General features: G+C 35.3%; 1 protein-coding gene across 32 annotated transcripts in view; it reads left to right on the top strand.

Moving 5' to 3' along the window:
* The window catches only part of sox5 (SRY-box transcription factor 5), a 234,830-nt gene that overhangs the window by 36,462 nt on the left and 180,345 nt on the right, over positions 1 to 18,023 (top strand). For all 32 annotated transcript variants that reach the window (XM_087247440.1, XM_087247432.1, XM_087247422.1 and 29 more), the window contains one exon: positions 13,839 to 13,909. The gene's annotated coding sequence lies outside the window, so the exon portion shown is untranslated. The remainder of the gene's footprint in view (positions 1 to 13,838; positions 13,910 to 18,023) is intronic.

The following is an 18,023-nucleotide window of genomic DNA, read 5'->3' as shown; positions in this document are numbered from 1 at the left end:
TATATTTGAATATAACCAATTTTAAGATGCAAAACAATTTAATTTTACACTACTTTGCCTGATTATAGAATGAAATAACCAAACGGGATTTAATAAAGAAAGTATTTCTTCCATGTAGTTTCTTAATCACGGTTTCGGCAGGTTTCACAAAGTCAAATTTAATACTTTTTAAGACCTTTTAAAGAACATTATTAATAAAATTTTAGACTTATACAGCACTAAAGACTAAGGATTTTTTTTTAATTGACCAGTTGGTCCTGCGGAAATTTACTTGTCTATCCAAAAAAGAATTAATTGGTTATTTCTTTGCCAGATGTTTTAAAAAATCTGTTAAAACTAGCAAACCCTAGTTGTATACATACACATTGTTTTCAACATAACATTTCTTCAATTAAAAACAACAACATATTGGTAAATAGAGTTATATTTACAACAAAATAGAGTTTTGTTGAAAGGTTTTTTTTTTTTAGATTGTTGGTATTTTTGATTGGATTGGATTGGATTGGATTGGATTGGATTGGATTGGATTGGGTAGAGAGGAAGGACAGAGGAAGAGTAAGACTTGTTCAAAATGATTTAAGACCTAAAAGACAATAATTCTGTGAATTTAATTTTTTTAATTTATGACAATTTAAGACTTTTTTAAGATCCCCCTGTAAATACAAAATGGGCTCTATTTTAATGATCTAGACACAAGGTCTAAAGTGCATGGCACATAAGCAAGGACAAAAAAATACAGTTTGCGCTGGTGCATGGTCTAACAGAATTGTGTTTAATGAGTTATGGGTGTGTTTTGAGCAAAACCTGCATTAAACCAATCAGAGTTTCATCTCTCATTCCCCTTAAGAGTCAGTTGCGTCACGCCGTGGCGCAGTTGCTACTTACATGGCGGACTTTGTAAGTGGAAAAACTGAATGGTCAAACTGAACGCTCTAGTGAGAAAACAGTTTAACAGACCATCTGAAGTGTGAAGATAAAAAATGAGCCTTATCCATTTGGCCTCTTTACTTTCTCTTTACTTTTACTCTTTACTCCTTTACGTTTGTGGATAAGGAATTGGTGTTGTACGCACTCCACTGAAGACATCCATAAGCCTATGTATTTAATTTATAAAAAACTAGTTCTAAATTCAGTTTTAATTTCTAGCAAATAAATAAATAAAATGAATAAAGTCCTATTCTTATGCCCCATATGGTGATGCATACTCTCCAAAATTCGACAAGTGGACAAATCTAAATTTGTTTTAATTAAAACAAATATAAATATGCAAATAATAAATAATACTGCTAAGAATATAACATTATTATAAAAATGCTAATTGTAATGAATAAAATGAAAAAAGCCCTGCAAGATGAAGAAGCATGGAGATAATGTTTTTTTATATCTATGTAATTAATTTTTGTAACATTTATTCCTTTATTCTTTTCATATGTAAAGATATTTGTGTATTGCAGTACATCCTGTGTGTATTAAGCAATGTGTAAGCATTTGGACCTGCATATAATTAATGTGCTCTTCGCTGGACTTTAGATAAGCTTTTTTTACTTGCACCATCCAAAAAATATATATATATTTTAAATAATCTGTCAAAACAAGCAAACCCTAGTTTTATACATACACATTTTTTTCAACATAACGTTTCTTCTTCTTCTTTTTCTTTTTACAAAAAAAAAAAAAAACATATAGGTAAAATTAGAGTTTTGTTGAAAGTTTTTTGAGATTGTTGGTATTTTTGGTGAGTGCATTGGATAGCTTTACATGGACAGAGAAAGAGGAAAACTTGTTTAAAATAATTTAAGATGTAAAAGACAATAATTAAGTGAATTTAAAAATTTTTAACATTAAGTTTTTAAAATGGTAGACATTTTAAGACTTTTTAACATTCCACTGAAACCCTGTTAATGCAAAATGACTGTAATGAGCAAAAGGACAATTTGTGTTTTACGTGTTGTGTATTTTGAAAAAAAAATTATATAATAATGTTTTATTTTTTTATTTTGGTGCTATGCATGCATTGCATTGATGACAATTAAGTGAAGTTTATTCATAAACTAATTTCGAGAGGATCACGTGCTTATGATTTATCACGTCCAGTCTCGCATTTGCTAATCACTAATCTTCCAATCATATGAGCCCTAAGGCACCATAAATAGTCTAAGTTTCCAGTTCACTTTATCTTCGTTTGGAAGAAACCCCCCTCCTCCCCTATTCTCCTCCTTTACCTGTAATTGGGCGGCACGGCGGTCCAGTGGTTAGCACTGTGAACCACACAGCAAGAATACTGCCGGTCCTAGTTCGATAGGACCGGTGAGTGTTTCTGTGGGGAGTTTGTATGTCCTTCCCGTGTCCGCGTGGGTTTTCCCCGGGCTCTCCGGTTTCCTCCCACCATCCAAAGACATTCAACATACTTAACAATCAAGCTGGTCTAATTCCTTACGTTCCCTTAGCTACAGCGGCAGGGGAGTTCTGAGATCCACCGAGCTCAGGCTCCCTTCTTGCTCTGCCAACGGGAGGAAGCCCCGGGCTCGAGGAGCCCTTGAGCTCGGGGCTCTCTCCCGGGACAGCATGCCAAATAAGCTTTGTAAATCATCAGCTAAGTGTGAACTCTTGAACTGTAAATATGTCAAAAATCCAGAGAAACACAATGATTAGAAAAAAAAAATATTATAAATATTATAATATTATTATAATATCAGAATTGTTTTAATAACTTTTTAGTTTCAATTTTGTATATTTATTTATTTAGAAATGCCAGTCCATAGAGTTTAAAAACATAAAAAAGTCTCCTAAATTTTCAGTGGTATTGTATATCATGTCTATCGATATGTATGCACCGATTTTAATAGCTTAGTACATTTGTGTTTGATTTTATGTTTACCTTAACAAATAAAGAGAGAGGGAGATAGAGGAAAGATATAATTTTATGTTTCAGCATCCTACCACAATTCACAGTGTTAAACAGCTGTCAATTTATGGAAAGTCCTAAACATAAATGCTCTTGTATACACAATCACAGAGGCAAGAGAGGGAAGAAAGTAAAGGAGCGAATGGGAAGATTTTTGAAGTTACTGAATTAAGAGTTGAAGAAGAATGAAGGTGTGAGAAGATAAAGTTACCAAGAAAGGAAGGAAGTAAAGGTGAGGAGGAGAGCAAAGGAAAAAAAATGAAGTTAGAAGAGAGAAAAATAGCAGAGGTGGTGATGACATTGACAGAGAAAGAATACGGTATACAGAATGTTTTTTCAACAGACAAAGTAAAACATGTCTACAGATAAAAATGTTGACAGAAAGATGAATGTGGATACGAGGAGGTTTAGGTGACTTAATTGAGCTTGTCACACACTATTTTTAAGTGTTGGAGTTCTTTCACCTCATCACCGAGCCTCATGGCATTGACACGACAGCTAGTATTTTTTATGTGTGTAGATGGTTTGTAAGTTGTCTTGTGCTGATTTTAATAACTATTTTTCAAAATCTGACAGTTTTCATCAAGTGGACACCAAAAATATCCAATTGACTTGCATTGAAGGAGCAATCTGGGAGTCATATGTGCAGACTAGATTATTGTCTTAAGTCTTAAGCTGTGTGTTCACACTTGGCTGGTTTGATTGCTCTGTTTGTGCAGTTCATAAGTGTGAATGCAGCCATATGAACTTTGAAGCACACCAAATTAAAGATGAGTCTGCTGAAATATGAAAGCAACATGGACTAAAGAGATAAACGAACCATTCAAAATTACAGGTGTCAGAAGCATGTCAATAGATCTTTAATCGTTTGTGAAGGCAGAACAATTAGTGATGTTTATAATCCTTTACAACAGTGTTAATGTTGTCAATAAATATAAGGGTGAAAACTGTACATCGCCTATACTGTAGCTTGATGCACACAAATCCCTTCTATTTATTTACATTAGCAAGTAGCATGATTAAATGCACATGATCTGGTCTGCTCATCTAATGAATGAACAACACATTATTGTAAACAAATAAAGATGAGTCTAAAATGTAGTCAAAAAGATAAAAACTAACCAACATTATTTTATTATGGTAATTGCCTGCATTGCGCTGTTGATTCATTAGCAGATAGGAGCATGCCCATTGAGTCATTTCACTGGTGTTTTTCTGTTTGTATCAAGCCATTTTCGTTGATGAAATGAACAACTTTACACATTTATAAGCTCTTCATGAGTTTTCATCTGATAAATGTAGTCACCTGTATATCTTACAACAACAGTTTTCAACCCAGTTGTTTAGGATAATCTGTCACAAAAAGATGTCATAAATCACCAACTTTTGTTGTTGTTGTTGGTGGTGGTGGTTTTGTATCTTTGGGTTCATTCTTAAGAATGGCTGTATGAACACTAACTGGGTCAGGACTGATTGAGAAATAATCAAACTAGAGACAAAAGCTAAAACTATTTTATTTTTTATATATTTTTTTCGACTTTTTTTGGGTTGGGTTGGCTTTGACTTTGACCGGTAAGCAACCTAGGCATGATATCTTATACCCCATATAATCACTCTGATGGGGTGTGCATGGTAATATCTGGAGAAATCTGTTGATATCAGATAAGGAGAAGCTGTGATCTGAGATGTTTTGTTGTTTCCTGGCCTGCTGGACATTACTTGCATCAGCCAAACTGTTGAACTGTACACTTGGGTGAAGGTTCAAATGATTAGAGTACAAACAGAGCAATGAAAAGTAAACAAGTGTTGTTGTTTTGTTTTGTTTTCTGTTTTTTGTTGTTGTTGTTTTTTTTTTTGCATTGTTGAGGTGTTTGTAAAAGTGATTGTGGAAAATGTGTTTTATAAACACATTAATGTTAATATCATTCATGCGAATGTACACTGGACCATTCGCCAGTACTTGTGGCAGAAACATTTTTAACTGCACAGGAAATTTTGGGAAGGTCCTTTTAATGTTTTTTTAACACACAATATAGTGGTGCTTAGATTCTTAATAGTCATAATCAACAATAAAATTACATAGGCTTCCAATTTAATCCATTTAAAGTGTATGGCATGACCCAACATTAGAAACTCCCACAGACTAATTAAAATAATTAGATACATAAAAACAATCTCATAAAAACATCTTGCAAATATTTATAGTTGAAAAAAACTTTTGATCAACTCCACTTAATCACTCACACATTTAATATCATGTGTTTTGGTGTGAAGACGCGTCAGTGATAATCAACTGCTGCTATGTCAGAGATGTGGCAAATCCTGATCAGAATGACTAACACCCCTCGCCTCCCTAAACCAAGACTAAACATCATCACCATGCAGGAAGGAACGGCCTGTTGCTAAATTACATGATCCGTCGTTTACATCCCAGCAGATAAATATTTACCCCTGCGTTGTGGCCCGCCTTGTGATTAGCCACCTCCCCTCGCACAGTATCATGGACCACCTCAGTGAACAATGGCTCTTTCATGGGCACCGTGTCATTCCTCTTCCCCTCCTGTGAACCCTAGTTAGTGGGACAGGAAGTTGCCCTCAAAGCCTCAGACTGGGTAAAGGACTCTAAGGGAAGTGGGGGAGAAAAATTAGGAAAGGGGGTGCTCAGGTAATTGAACCCTGAAGGTCTGGAGCAATCCATCCATCTAGCTTTGGGTCGCCATTGTGTTTGTTGATCCGTACCTCAATCTTGATGGATGTCAGTGCTCAGCTCAGCATAACCAAATTTACTGCTGTAATGTGATGCACTTTTAGTGAAATGGCTTGTTCAGTGCTAAAAAATTGAGTGGAAAACCAGAACTGGTTAGCCAACAACATTGACCGAAAGTGATTAGCTGACCAATTTGAAGTTTGGTACCAATATGTATTTTATTTATTTATTTATTTATTTATTTATTTATTTATTTATTTGTTTGTTTGTTTGCTTGTTTGTTTGTTTGTTTAAATTTCAGGATAATAAATAAATAAAAAGCTCAATGGAACACTAAAAAGTCATGTTACTTTGCCTTAGCAAAGGTTGTCATTGGCTAGCTTGGCCAACTTATCTGTTCGCACACTATCTCAAATGTTGCTTTAATAGTTTTACAAACACCTGAATGAGAGAGATTAGTAAAAGATTCTGTATAGTTACCTCCTAGAACTGACTGATCAATTCCCGAAACATCTTGAGTCCAAACATGAGATAACATGGCAGAGTTTGATATTGTCATTTGGTGCTCTGAGATGAAATGTCTTTACTATGGAAAAACAAATCTGCTAAAGCGGATTCCAGCTTGAACAATTGTTATTATTTATATACAGTAACATGCAAGTATTAAATTTTAATGGATTAATCTTAAATGTGGTATGGACACAGTGCTTTTTTATTTTTATGGCTAGGAAAATTCACAATACGATAGCTATTAAAATTCTTAGAATTCTAATAAATTCTACCATTCAGTGCATTTAAATGACAAAATAGCAGTTTTCTTCTTAAAGTTTTGTGATTACACTGGTTTGTGTTGATGTGTTATAAATTCCAGTGACTTCCTATTGAAAACATTTCTTCCAAACACATACAGTACAGTGCATCTGGAAAGTATTCATACTGTAGCACTTCACTTTATGCACTTCACTTTTTTTCAATTTTTTTTATGTTACAGCCTAATTCTAAAATTGATTAAATTCATTTGTTTTCTCAAAATTCTACACATAATACCCCTTAATGACCCCCCAATGATCTTTTTGTTAAAGAAAAAAAAGAAAAATCACATGTACGTCAGTATTCACAGCCTTTGCTCAGTACTTTGTTGATGCACCTTTGGCTGCAATTACAGCCTCAAGTCTTTTTAAATATGTTGCCACAAGCTTGGCACACCTGTCTTTGGGAATTTTTGCCCATTCCTCTTTGCAGTTCCTCTCAAACTCTATCCGCTTGGATGGGAAGCGATGTTGTACAGCCATTTTCAGATCTCTCTAGAGATGTTAAATAGGATTTAGGTCTCGGCTCTGGCTGGGCCACTCAAGGACATTCGCCAACTTGTTGTGAAGCCACTCATTTGATATTTTGGCGGTGTGCTTTGGGTCATGGTCCTGTTGGAAGATGAACTGTCACCCCAGTCTGAGGTCAAGAGCACTCTAAAGCTGGTTTTCATTCAGGATGTCTCTGTACATGCTACGTGCTTGTTTTTTTTTTTTTTCAAACGTAACGCCTGGCATTCACTCCAAAGGGTTTCATTTTAGTGTCGTCAGACGAGTTGCTGTGAATACTTCTGTACATGTGATTTTTCAGGTTTTTTATTTTTTATAAATTTGCAACAATTTCAAAAAATCTCTTTTCACATTGTCATTATGGGCTATTGTGTGTAGAATTTTGAGGGAATACATTAATTTAATCAATTTTGGAATAAGGCCCTAACATAAAAATGGTGGAAAAAGTGAAGCGCTATGAATACTTTCCGGATGCGCTGTATTTTTTCTATGTGTTTAACCCAGAAACTGTAAGATAAGGTCAAATGTGACAAGATGCTTGTTCAGTAGCCTGCATGGCTTAGATAATGTCTGCAGAAAAAAAAAGTTATTTCAGAAAGAATTTGGATGTTATGACATTTAATAATAAGCGAACGGCAGTACATTTAGCTTATATTTTTATACAGAATGAAATGCACTGATGCTCAGTAGGTAATAACTGTGCACAATAGGACCATAAATATCCGTTAAGCCGATAAATAGGGTCAATTCTGATTTCACATCGCCTTTAAGCCTGAACTCCTAGAGCAGGTTGGAGCCCATGAAGGGACAGATGTCGCCAAATCCGCCCATCTTGATTCCAGCGACTTTCATTACCAGATGTTTCAGGGCTATTATTGCATTAGAGCTGAAATGAATAGGCAGATGTGTGCGTATGTGTGAGCGCATTATTAGCGGAGCTGAATTGTGCTGGTCTTATGATCACAGTGATTATAGAGAGTCGAAGCGGAGCACAACCGCAGGCTGGCGACTGGTAATCCTCTTCTTTCCCTAAATAAGCCCCCCTGTCATCCGCTATGTCTGATACAAATGCTTTCACAATCCCCCATTCTACCCTTTAATTCTCTCTCTCTCTCTCAATCTCAGTATGATGTTAGCCGGGCACTTTATCAGAGCCATTGTGTTTATCTGATCCTATTAAACACTAGAGGAAAAGAAGAGCTGCGCTTTCTGTCCTTCTCATCCCTCAACCCTGTCTGTGGGACACAATGATGGCATTGTGATGTCCTGAAAGATCCTGCCCCACCGAACCGACCTGTTTATTTGCGCAGCTCACGGTGACATAGAGATCTCTGTGACATAGAGGTAAAAGTGGGACAGACAGCTTCCAGGTGTTTCTGCTGATGAACAGGTGTGCTTGCATGTGTGTATGCCTGGGTAGTTTTTTTATATTCAATCTTTCTGTCAAACACTCACACACACATGCATCCGGCATTTTCCTGGCTCCCTCAGTCGTCAAATTCAGCATTATTTAAAAAGCAAAAGCACTAAATGCCCCTCTAAACCCTTAATCACAGCGCGGCTGCTAATTCAATAATACCCCCGTAGCTGTCTGGTGATGCCTGCATTGTTTTGGCTCTGCCCAGGTGATGGTGGCTCATTCAGGGAGCCTGGCGTTGTCTCAGGGGCACGGTGCCCTGTTACGGGTGCCCATTGTGCATCTATTGTATGCCTATTGTGGCAACCCTGAGAGAGCTGGAGGAAAACAAAGGCACCAGCTCTGCAGAGTGCCCGTGCTGATTTCGCATGCACCTGGCATCGCCACAGACGCGGGACATTATTAATTGCTAATACATATTTATGTGGCACAAATTTGCCATTTGTTTATGCATAAAATTATCAATAGACACAGGGCGCTTAGCCAGAGAAAATGGTGACCTTTTTAAAGCAGGACTGAATGGAGCTTCGTTCGCCGGTTATGACTTTGTGCACTTTGTGTGTAGTGCACGATTGCTTTTGTGCGAGCCACATGTGTGTGTAATAGAGAGCATCTTGTGTGCACATGCTTGATGTTGTTTGTGCATCTGAGTGAAGTTTATTTCAACTTAAGACAAATGGAAACGGACTGTGGGGGCGTGTAACATAGCCACAAGAAATTTTTGAAATAAATAGTTATTAATGTTTGTAAATATTATAACATGGACGTCTGGGATACTTGATTCTGATTGGTCAGTCATGGAAATCTAAGCTATGTTATTCTCAAATATGATCTGCTGAATTTAATAACACAGACTTATCTGGGTACTTTTCTATCATCTTGACCGTCAGTGAATACATTCACATCCATATACATACCTCCACTTACAGATTTATATTTTTATCATATTCATATTATTTTACAAAATAAACTGAATAAAGTAAGGGATAAAGTTCATTCAAATGCTTCTTTATAGAATAAACCCTCTTCAGTCTTCTACTTTAACGATACGCCTGTTGTGTTTTATTCTGCGAAACAACCACCTGGATATACTTAATCTCTTACTTAGTACAGTTTATTAATATTTAATAAAAAAATTAATCATTATTTTAACAATATTGTCAATTTAATATGTTAATTAAGTTAATTAGTTTTGAAAAAAATTAAACAATTAATTAAATAGAGAAAAATATCAGCTAAAATATTAACTTTTCTTTTAAAAAATCATAACTCAATACCTTGATACTGAATTGAAAAAACTGATTATTATAATTATTATATTGAGGTAAAACATAGTTTCATCATTGACACCACAGAGTCCTGATAAATGTAAAACAAGAATAAATAAAAAAATCTGATTTAATTACGATTCAAATGACTGGATAGCATTACAAACCTCTAACAGTTATTGATTGTGACAGCATTTTAAATTCATTAGCTGAAGAACCACTTTTGATTTGCACTGATTACAAGATATACAGTTCATCCTTATTACAAAATGGATTAATTTTATTTATTTCCTCAAAATTCTACACACAATACACCATAATGACAATGGGAAAAATTTTTTTTTAATTGTTGCAAATTTATAAAAATTAAAAAAAAAACTGAAAAATCGCATGTACGTAAGTATTCACACAGCCTTTGCTCAGTACTTTGTTGATGTACCTTTGGCAGCAGTTAGAGCCTCAAGTCTTTTTAAATATGATGCCACAAGCTTGGCACACCTGTCTTTGGGAATTTTTGCTCATTCCTCTTTAAAGTACCTCTCAAGCTCTATCAGGTTGGATGGGAAGCGATGGTATACAGCCATTTTCAGATCTCTCCAGAGATGTTCAATAGGATTTAGGTCTGGGCTCTGGCTGGGCCACTCAAGGATATTCACAGTGTTGTTGTGAAGCCACTCCATTGATATTTTGGCGGTGTGTTTTGGGTCATTGTTGCTGCTGGAAGATGAATCGTCACCCCAGTCTGAGGTCAAGAGCACTCTAAAGCAGGTTTTCATTAAGAATGTCTCTGTACTTTGCTGAATTCATCTTTCCCTCTATCCTGACTAGTCTTCCAGTTCCTGCTGCTGAAAAACATCCCCACAGCATGATGCTGCCACCACCATGCTTGACTGTAGGGATGGTATTAGCCTGATAATGAGCGGTGTCTGGTTTTCTTTAAATGTAACGCCTGGCATTCACTCAAAGAGTTCAATTTTAGTCTCATTTTAGACAATTTTAGTCTCATCAGACAAGAGAAGTTTGTTTCTTATGGTCTGAGAGTCCTATAGATGCCTTTTGGCATCATCACTTGCCACTCTACCATACAGGCCTGATTGGTGGATTGCTTCACAGATGGTTTTCCTTCTTTAAGGTTCTCCTCTCTCCACAGAAGAACGCTGGAGCTCAGACAGAGTGACCATCAAGTTATTGATCACTTTCCTGAGTAAGGCCCTTCTACCCCGATCACTCAACTTAGATGGGCGGCCAACTCTAGGAAGAGTCCTGGTTGTTCCAAACATCTTCCACTTATGGATGCTGGAGGCCACTGTGCTCATTGGAACTTTCAGAGCAGCAGAAATTTTTCTGTTACCTTCCCCAGCCTTGTGCCTCGAGACAATCCTGTCTCAGAGGTCTACAGACAATTCTTTTGTCTTTATGCTTGGTTTGTGCTTTGACATGCGCTGACAAGACAGGAGTATGCCTTTTCAAATCATGTCCAATCAACTGAATTTACCACAGGTGAACTCTAATTAAGCTGCTGAAACAGCTCAAAAAATGATCAGCGGAAACAGAATGTACCTGAGCTCAATTTAGAGCTCCACAGCAAAGGCTGTGAATTCTGTGATTTTGTGATTTGTGATTGATGTGATTTTCAGCTTTTTTTATATTAATAAATTTGCAACAATTTAAAAAATATATTTTTTCACGTTGTCATTATGGGCCATTGTGTGTAGAATTTTGAGAAAATAAATGAATTTAATCCATTTTGGAAAAGGCCTTAACATAGAAAAATGTGGAAAAAGTGAAGCACTATAAATACTTTCCGGATGCAATTTGTGTGTATATATATATATATATATATATATATATATATATATATATATATATATATATATATATATATATATATATATATATATATATATAGTTGTAATAAACCCATTAACACACCAGGGTTTTTCCAATGACTTTCCTAAAAGAGGTTAAAGGAATACTGGAAACTAGGTTAAAAAAGGTTGCTCACTAAAACAAAAGTCTCCATCCTCTTATTTTTTATGATATTAGTCCCAAATATGGTCTGGTTTTCTCTATTGGGATTTTAAAAATGTCTTATGATGCACCAGTTTAAAAAGGTTATGTAATAGGTCACCTGTTTTTTTTTTTTTTTTTTTTTTTTAAACACCCTTTAAAGTATAAGCATAAACTTTTTTTTAAAACCCTTCACAATCATATTTGCAGTGCTCACCCTAACAAACATTAATTTATATAAATTGTCAATGTGAATGACACAAATCATGTGTCAGGTTACAAGCCTTGTGTTTTTGTGTGATTGCTTCTAGTTGAGAGGCTCATAAGCATCACCCAGCTTCACTTGACCCGGTGGCAACACACATACACACACACACATACACACTCAACTCAATAAGGAATACATTAGTCCTATTTCAAGTGACTCTTCCCCTTTCTCAGCAAACACATTTATTTTCTATTAAAGCCTGATCTGCAGAGCTGGCAGCCAAGTAGCCGCCAGAGTTTATTACCATAAAGATTAGAACAGAGCTCTTAACACACAGGTGAACACGCACATTCACTCAGTCCCACTCAATCCCACATGTATGTGTGTATGTCAGTGTGTGAACATGCACTTTTATTTCCCACTTGTTGAAAGGCTCTCTGTGGATCTATTCGATTCTGCATCTGCACAGCTGTTCAATATCTTAGAAAATTTAAAAACAAAGTTAACCTAAAAGTAAACATTGTGACATATATTTTTTTACATATAATATTTGTCTTGTTTTATAATGAATAACATTAAACATTCTAATCACTAAACATTGTTAAAACTAAAGGCATTTACATTACAAGCAAAACTACATTATAAATCAAGTCTTCTTTTAGATTAAAACATTTTAAGAATTGTAATGTTTAAAACCTCTTACTTATACACAAAAGATACATTATCACAATGCTTTCCATTTAAAAGCGAGTGCAGACGAGGCTGCTAATCTCCTAAATGGGACAAGCAACACCATAAATATAGCATATACATTTTGCTGTAATAAAGTAGCTTGGAAAGTAATCAGATTACTTTGTGTTGATCAGACCTGTCATGAAAATATGTTTCTATGAAAATCGTATTTGACATCAGTGATATAAATATAACATAAAAACCAGTATGGACATTCTTAAAAATTCATAGGTCAAACATACGGTGATTCATTTGATCTTATATAAAAATTTTATGTCTATGTTTCAAATTCTGTAACTTATATCGGAGTAACTTTTTGTGTTACAGATATATTAATGTATATAAAAAAAATAAACGGCATGCTTTCATGCACTTATTAGTAGGGCCAGACGGAATCTGTAGGCATTTTTTGCTATTTCTGCGCAGAACTTTTTGTTAAAAACCTGCGGATTTATACGGAATGATTTTGGGAGTATCAAAACTAAAACCTTTATATATGAACTAAAAAGTAATACATTTTTAACTTGTATTTAATGTTTACATTGCAAATCCAATTAGATCCAGTTTAATTGGTAAACAAATAAATTCTATATAATATATCTACTAAAAGACAGAAAATATTACTTTACAAAACTATTGGATATAAGCTATATGAACATTTTATATTAGTCAATAATTATACTGAAATTATTTTAAAAACTGAATAAATATAAATTTACACACATTTACACAAGTAAATAAACAGAATCAATGATGGGCTAAAAATCTGCGGAATTCTGCAAGCGCAGATTCCGTCTGGGCCTACTTATTGGTTAAGTAAAACAACACGCTGACCTGTACTTATTAAAATGTATCAATCAAAAGGTGTTCCTGCTAAAACTTTATTATATTATATATAAAAGCTAATTAAAATAACTGTCATTGCATTAACAATTGTCAAAGCACTTACAGTACATATCTCTTGCTCTTTTCCTTGTTTGATTGCTCCTATTGTTCTCATTTATTAGTCACATTAGATAAAGACATCTGCTAAATGATACAGTTTACAATAAATGTAAATTTACATGGGTAAAATCTAGTGGTTTGAAGACTAGTGGCAAAATATAAAGATTAAACATGGCAATTAATTAGTATTTGGTGGCTGCACCATGATTCTCAAATAGAGTCTTTTAGTATGTCATCTTTAATTTTCATTTTTGGGGAACTATTTCTTTAATGCTCTCCTCCTCACCTCTTTTTTGTTCACCTTTCTCCTCTGTTTCTCATCCCCAGGGTTCAGCTCCTCACCAATGGGTTTATGGTCTGAAGACGAGCAGCACTCATCTCTTTCACATCCTTTGTAGGTCAGTTCCTATTTTTACTCGTTTTCTTCCCCTATTTTTTTTTGTGCAAGGACACCCATTGTTGTCGCCCGACACAAGCAAAGTCTGTCGTATTGGTAAACAAATCAATTACTCTTTCACAATGGCTGCGATGTGCTCATCAAAGACACATTATCACTCTGTGCCGTATTGTTGTCATCATGACACCTCTAATCATGGTTATCATAGGCTAGTAGTTTCCATGGCTACACTATAGCAGTCAGCCAATGAAGTGCCCTATCCCAGGCCACCACAGCTGCCATCAGCCAATTGTAGCGCCCTAAGAAAGACTTACTACAGTAAGTGCTCAGTTCGGATCTTAACCTTTGAGATTGAGAGCAAAAGGAGTTTTTACAGCTACTGTTACTTTACATTGTTTCTGTTTTCTATATATTACATATTTGAGGGTATTACATAACAAACACTAGAATGCACAAAAATTTTAAATATCTGATCATTTTTAGCAGATAAAAACATGCACATAAGCTTTAATTGAAACTGATTTACTGAGGAAATTCAACTGATGATGGGATAACTAGACTAACCTTTGGACCAATGGACCAAGTGGTTTCCTTGTTTCCATAAACATTAAATTTCTAATATAAGTCAAATTAGTTTACCTCAAAATGACAAATGTCATAATTTATTGACCTTTGTGTCATTCGGTATCTATTCTATTTCTATTTACTTTAATTTTATTGAGTCTTGTAATATGTTCCATAAGAAAATGTCTGGTACATATAAAGAGGAGATTGTTTTCTACAGTCGATTCCAAATCTATTAGAAAATTTTTATTTTCCATATTTTTCAATCTATTTTACACAAATTAAAATATTTTAAATTAAATATGTAATCTCAACTCTCTTCATCTAGTTCTTCAACAATTCAGAAGATAAATTCAAATGTTTTTCTGAAGAGGCTCAATCAATTTTGAGATGGACCGCTTTTACCATTTATGCACATACAGTATAAGCATTGATCACAAACATTGGTTTGTAATGACATGAGGGTTTGTTTGTTTCTTTTATTTATTTATAGTGCACATTTAAAAATAACAATGTTGGCCAAAAAGCTTTTTAAAAAACAACCAACATACAAAATCTATACTTATAACTTAAACAAAATATGTAAAACCAATTAAAATTAATTCATTACAATCAAAAGCAAGAGACAGAAGATGATTTTGTTGAATGAGTCTTTTAAAAAATGATCTGATATGTAAAGGCAGATCATTTCACAGATGAGGGGCCGTGACAGAAAAAACCCTGTCTCCTTTTGATTTTAACCATGATTTGGTAACATCTAGCTGATACAGGTTTTCCGACCTCATTGGCCTCAATGAAGTATGCCAGTTAAGAAGCTCACCAATGTAAGTAGGTGCCAGACCATTCAAACCTTTAAAAACAAATGACAATAACTCGTTTTGAATTCTAAATTGAACTGGGAACCTTTAAATGGAGGATAAAACTGGTGAGAGACTAGAATTTTGTTTTGTTGCAGTTAAAAGCCCAGCGGCTGCATTTTAAGCCAGCTACAGGCGTACAATTGAAGCATGTGAAACTCCTGAATACAGAAGGCCAATCTGGACATAATAAAAAATGTTGATGGTAGTTTTCAACTCCTTAAAAGACAGAAAAGACTTTAGTTTATCAATGTTTCTTAATTGATAGAAACCACTTTTGACGACTGGATTTATTTGCTTGTCAAACTTAGTGTCAAAAATAACTCCAAGACTTTTTGCGTGATTATGGACCTTAGGTTTAAACGAACCTAGTTAATTAATTCTAATGACACAAGGGTGAATAAATGAAGAGGATTTTTCACTGTGGGGTCAATCAGCTCTTTAAATGTTTTTATCTATTTTTGTTTACAGTCTTCTGAAGTCAGAACTCCAGTAACCTATTAAAATTGCACCCTAAAACGTGGTTGCATTTGTTCTCGCAATGAGTTGGTTGGCTTTTTTTCGGTTGAGGAGGTGTAGTGATTATACAGAGAGCAGGGTCATGGTTATCAGAATAAATGGAGAGCAAGAGAAGTAGAAAAAGAGAGAGACTGAGATGGAGAGCGAGGACAGGGCCACAGGGAGGGGGCACAGGGCCAGCTGGAGGGCCAGGCTGTGTGCTTTGTGTGTTTGCAGCAACAATGCAGGGCAGCTGAGAGTTGCCCCATGACCGTTTCTCTGAGGGCAGCCTGTACCCTGTCCACACACACACACACACACACACACACACACACACACACACACACACACACACACACACGGGTCACTGCAGAGCTACTCAGCTGCTGATGCAGTCAACTGGAAACAGCCACACTCCTAAAATCAGATTGTTTTTTTTTCTTTCCTGTCAAATACACTCAAGTGCATGCTTCGCAGACCTTCATATTAAATGACATATGGGTTTTCTGTTGACACTGTCCAGGAAAGATAGCCAAGCTCGGAGAATGACAGGAATGTGTGTGTTTTTAAAGGAGCCATAATCATAAATTATTTTATCATTTTATCATCCTTTCCCCTTGAGGTATGCGTATAATGTCATAATCACACTCTAAATCATGGCATTATTATAATTAATTAAAAATTATTACTGGCCACTGGTCAGAAACTGTTTTATACGGTGCCAATGCAGATTCTTACTTGAATATGGCACTTTGGCGTGTATATGTGTATATATAATATCTTCTTTATTAACTTAAAATGTGCTGCTAATACTCTTGAGAAGGAAAAGTTCTGCCTATTCTTTAACTTATTTAATTTATTGGGTCAAGTATTGTTTAAAGGGCACCTATTTTACACCTTTTTCTAAATTTAAGGTAAGTCTTTAATGTCTCCAGAATGTGTCTGTAAAGTTTCAGCTCAAAACACCCATCAGATTATTTTATTTCAGAAGTTTGTAATTTTCAGCTCTGAGCATCTTGTAGCTGTTTTTGTTGCATGTGCCTTTTAATGCTAGTTCTCCCTACCCACCGTTTTCACTTGCCTGGTAGAGTGTGCCTCAATCTCCGCCTTGGCTGTGTCAGATAAACAGCTCAGTGACAGACATGAAGGAAGCAAATGTAACATTTTGTAAAAAATACTACAGTAAGAACCTTCCCAATGATTATTTGATGTATTTGTTGTGGAATTAGTTTAAGCCTTTCGATTAGTCACACACAATGTTGTTACAAAGTTCACACACACTAGCTATGTTTCCATCCAGCTATTTTTATGCACATTTTGGATATGCACATGAAAAACCGTTTGAAAACCGGTTGAAATTTTGAAAATGCGCAAGAAATAAACGCAAAACTAAGTAGGATAAACTTTTTATTCGATAAGAAAAGATTTGCACTTTTACAGAACAAATTCCAGTATGTGCATTAAAAAAGGCCATGTGATTTTGTTATAGGAGATCATGTGATGATAAAAATGTGTGCGAATGGACAAACCAGCTGGCTGAGCACACTGTAAAACATCTAAAACGTTGTTTTTGTCATTCTAAGACGCCTCCGCATCTCATGCCTTCAAATGCCATGACAAACGTGTTCACTGCGTGTCAGGATTGCCGTCTGAGGCGCAAGTCAATAAATGAAGAAAAGATTCACGCAGCTTCTCCTACCGCAGCATATTTAGTTTTTACTGTTGATATTTGGCGCCAGATAATCGTAAAGTAATTGTTTTGTTCCCTTTGACTCGTTAGATGGAAACTCTGCTTTATTTGCACGTCTTTCATTCAATAGGAAACATAGCTACAGACAAGCACACTCATACACACACACACTCTGTGTGCATGTTTAACTTTGCACTGTTTTTGCAAATGTGACAGCATACATGTTAATATCCACTGCTGTATGGATATTGTGTATGTTAATTTGCAAAATAAACCTGATTTAATGTCCACAAACCATGATTGAAGCATCTTCTTTTATAATTGTACTGGCATGAGGCTGTGGTGATCATAAAGACGGAAAGATCGCTGTAATTCATTACAAACATGCACTGATTTAAAAATTATTTAAACTTGTAAAACTCATTCTTGATCACATTTTAAGATGATTGATGATCACATTGCTGAACAGATCTTTTAATCCCAGTTGCTTTGCACACATCCTGTTT

Source organism: Danio rerio, chromosome 4 (assembly GCF_052040795.2).
Source record: "Danio rerio strain M-AB ecotype USA chromosome 4, GRCz13ab, whole genome shotgun sequence".
NCBI lineage: Eukaryota > Metazoa > Chordata > Actinopteri > Cypriniformes > Danionidae > Danio > Danio rerio.
Note: the sequence above shows the minus strand (reverse complement) of the source record. Positions and strands in the feature narration are given on the sequence as shown.